The 3,902-nt window shown below is 39.9% G+C and overlaps 1 protein-coding gene across 1 annotated transcript in view; it reads left to right on the top strand.

The window, feature by feature from the left end:
- Nucleotides 1-1,493: 1,493 nt before the first annotated feature.
- Nucleotides 1,494-3,902, top strand: part of klf3 (Kruppel like factor 3 (basic)) — a 39,912-nt gene continuing 37,503 nt past the window's right edge. Inside the window, exon 1 of the mRNA XM_010778043.1 lies at nucleotides 1,494-1,756. The gene's annotated coding sequence lies outside the window, so the exon portion shown is untranslated. The remainder of the gene's footprint in view (nucleotides 1,757-3,902) is intronic.

Raw genomic sequence — 3,902 nt, 5'->3', positions numbered from 1 at the left:
AAATAAAATGACAGTGTAAAGTGTTATGGAAAATCTCAAGCTTAACAAAAACTTGAATACTTCACAAGGGGCTCACTCAAATTATTTGTAAGTCTGTTAACCTTTTCTCTCCTACCTTGTTCACTAATTGTGACTCCAAACATTAGTTGTTGGTTCTTTGAATCTCTATCCACACTCTCAAAGTGTAGCAAGTTGTGTTTAGTTTTTGTTTTGCTATATGTTTATGTATGTCTGTTTACACATTGAGCTTTGTGTATTTTTGTTGAGCTGTGCTGTTGACTGTTGTCATTTTGTCTCGTGTTGGGACGCACAATGCACCTCAGCTAGATCAGCTCCCCTAAAGCAGAAGCACTTTTTCAAACTTAAAATGTATTAAGGCCCCATGTCAAAGATATAACAGGTACAAGTGTTCCCTGGATTTATGTTTGACGCATCCTGTTCAAAGACGTTAATGGACAGCTGCCAGCGGATCAGTCAAAGTATTCACTATAGAATGATCTCATATTGCGGTATATAAACAGCTACGTGTAAGTGATCTTGCAGTAGATGACTAATTGACATATTTCCTGGAAGAATATAACACAGACAAATGAAAATGAGTTATAACTGTATCGGCTGCAACATTAAAGTGATAGAGCCAATAGGCCAATAATGATCCCATAATGTCTTGTAGGGTAAATTGGACTGAAATAGGCCATTCTGCATGTTGAGTAGGCTACCAAACATATAGGTAATTTAAGGGTTTTGCAATACTGATAGTATGGTGTAAAGTAACTAAGTAGATTTACTAAATTACTGTATTTAAGTACAATTTTGAAGTTATTGTACTTTACTTTAGTATTTCAATGTTGTGTTACTTTGTACATCTAGTCCCCTGCAATTCAGAGGGAAATTGTGTACTTTCACTCCACTGCATTTATTTAGTGTAGTAGTATTCAGACTTGGAATAATTATGTGAAATATAATCAACACTTAAATAAGACTTTATTTACACCTGGAGTAAATTCACAATCTACCCTGCAGCATACAAAGTCATTTAAACTAGCTGCACCATTGCCAGCTTTGATAACACATTAATGCATCAGTAATTATAATCAAAACATGTAATATATATTATTCTGATATGGACCAATCTGCATAATGAGTACTTACATATTTTGATGTTAATACTTTTTTTTGTTATTTTACTTGAGTAACATTTTGACTGCAGGACTTTTACTTGTAACAGAGTATTCCTACTCTCCCAACTCTGATACCTTTAAATGAAGGACTTTAATGTGACAGAGTACTTCTACACTTCAGTAAAGGATTTTATTAGCCCTAGAGAGTCTATACTTCCACCTCTGTTGTCTCCAAACTTGAAAAGCACATTGCAACACACACAGACAAACACACACCCACTCACATACACACGCACACACACGAACTGGACCACCCCGCCCCGGTCCCGCCCAGCGGCCCGACCCCATGGAGAACACACACCGGATCATGTGACAGCAGCAGTTTCTGAACGACACAACCGGAGACGCGCACACAGAAAGAAGGAGGGAGTTTCATAACTTCGGGAAGTTTTGTGGAGCCATCGATCCGTGGACTCGTCTTGTTTTTCTGATGTCAGTGACAGCGGAGGGCCGATCGTCACTGCGTCACTTTTTCACCGGAGTCTACTAATTGAGAGACATTTTCTCAGCGAGGCAGACTGTGAGATAGTTTCTTCTCTGATCCTGGATAAGACTTGTAATACTCAACCTGAGAAGTAAGTTTGACAGCCTGATCTTCCTCTAATGTTACTCATTTCCCGGCAAACTGATGTAATTTTACCATCGGATGTTCTGTTGTAAAGCATGTGCTGTGTGGTCTTATTAAAGGTTATGTGTTTTATTAAAGCTGACTTTACTATGGGAAAGAAGTCCATAAAGTTAGTTGTTTGTTTATGAGAGCAAGCTGTTAATGTCTAGGTGATTAGCCTAATTAGTTAATTAAAAAATATATATTTGGTTTAATCATAAATTCTCGATTTCTGTTTGTTTAGCTCTTATTCATTGTGTAAAATAAGAGAACATAAGCGTTGTAGCAAAATGTGTGTTGGCCCGGCTGCTGATGATCTCAACAGTGGCTGATAACTCATGTAACTCCACAGTTGAGAGACTATGCTATTTATAGCCTATAGAGGCATTTTTAGAACATAGTGTGGTTTGATTAATTAACATAGAAAAAGTGGTCAAATGTAGGCATGTGAGGGAGACTCATAGTGGTGTGTCTTTGTGAAGTTGGTTACTCACAATGTGTAATTTTGATATTTAGTATATAGATGTTAATAACAATGTGAACAGTTAGAGCTCAGTTGGCATCTGCTTTTTCCATAAGGATCTTCCCTTTTCTGGTGAAGCAAATACCACCAAAGAATAATGAAGATTCCTTTCTGAGAGCCCAACGGACACCTTCAATTATGTTATTTGTCATAAGATGTAAAGAAGCTCAATTAAAAATATAGGCTACAAAACACACAAGTGCAGCAACATGTGACTTTTGAGAAGCTGTACTCAGTGATTATTTAAAAATGTTGCTAGATTACTTATCTGAAATGTCCAAACTGTTGCTAATTTTCTGTCATTGTACTAACTGATTGATCTATGTATTGATTCAGTTGTAGTTCTGATCGACAGGCCATCAGTAAAGTCTGAGTCTGATGCTCAAGCAGTGTTAGAGATAACTGTGTGTAGTGTCAGAGCAGACAGAGAGGTGTGTGTGTGTGTGTGTGTGTGTGTGTGTGTGTGTGTGTGTGTGTGTGTGTGTGTGTGTGTGTGTGTGTGTGTGTGTGTGTGTGTGTGTGTGTGTGTGTGTGTGTGTGTGTGTGTGTGTGTGTGTGTGTGTGTGTGTGTGTGTGTGTGTGAACAGTCAGTCACACCTGAGGTTTTTTGTTTCACCTCTGGTTTCACTGTAATTTGTAATACACATCTCTCTGTCTCTCTCTCTCTGCCTCTGTGTTTCTCCTCTCTGTCTCTCCCTGTTTCCTGTGCTTTGTTTCAAGGCTGAGGCTTGCGTCACACATTCCACTTGGCATATGAAGCCCTTATCCTGTTTAGAGCCCGGAGTGAGAGAGAGAGGGAGAAAGAAGGGAGGAGAGAGGGATGTGGGGGGTGGACGGGTGGAATGAGGGCGACCTCTCTCTCTCTGCCTCTTTGTCTTACTTTACACTCTTCAATTGCTCTAGAAAAGTTTGAAGTGAAGAGCAGTTCTCTTTTTTTATTCATTTATAAGGCTTTTTATTTGTTCCTAATTAGAGTCATACTCCTCCCACACCTTTTCTTCCTGAATCAACATACTGATGTTATCTGATGGAACAAAATGTGCAAGAGTGTACACACACACACACACACACACACACACACTGCTCAAAGGGCATGTCCTAGGGAACATTAGGGCTAAACATTAATCTCCTGGATGCTGCTGAGTTGAAGTTAGGGAATAAAGGACACCATGGTCAACAGACAACCATAAACGCAAAAAGCTGTAACTCCTTACACAACTTCACATGCGTTACAGCACGTGCACGCACATTCAAAGTAATGTCATAGCACAGACACAAACACGTGCAGTGTGTCTGTTACCGCTTTTAAACCACTGGATTGAGCCACTGTGACTGTGTGGCTGTTTCCCCCTCCTCATGTTTGAGGTTCATTGAAGTTTTGTCATATTTTGGTCGAAACCCACTTAGTTTTCTTCCCCGTTTCTGTCTGCCTTGTTCTTTCCACTTCCATTTTGACATAGTTTGGTCAGAGTTACTGTTTTCTTTGCCCTTTCTCTCCTGCTATTCCCCCTCTCTCTCCTCTCATTCTTCGGGTAGGGAGGCGCAATGCGGGGGGGCTCTCCTCTCATTCTTCGGGTAGGGAGGCGCAATG

Source organism: Notothenia coriiceps, unplaced genomic scaffold (genome assembly GCF_000735185.1).
Source record: "Notothenia coriiceps isolate Sejong01 unplaced genomic scaffold, NC01 NC01_scaffold00018996, whole genome shotgun sequence".
NCBI classification, from domain to species: domain Eukaryota; kingdom Metazoa; phylum Chordata; class Actinopteri; order Perciformes; family Nototheniidae; genus Notothenia; species Notothenia coriiceps.
Note: the sequence above shows the minus strand (reverse complement) of the source record. Positions and strands in the feature narration are given on the sequence as shown.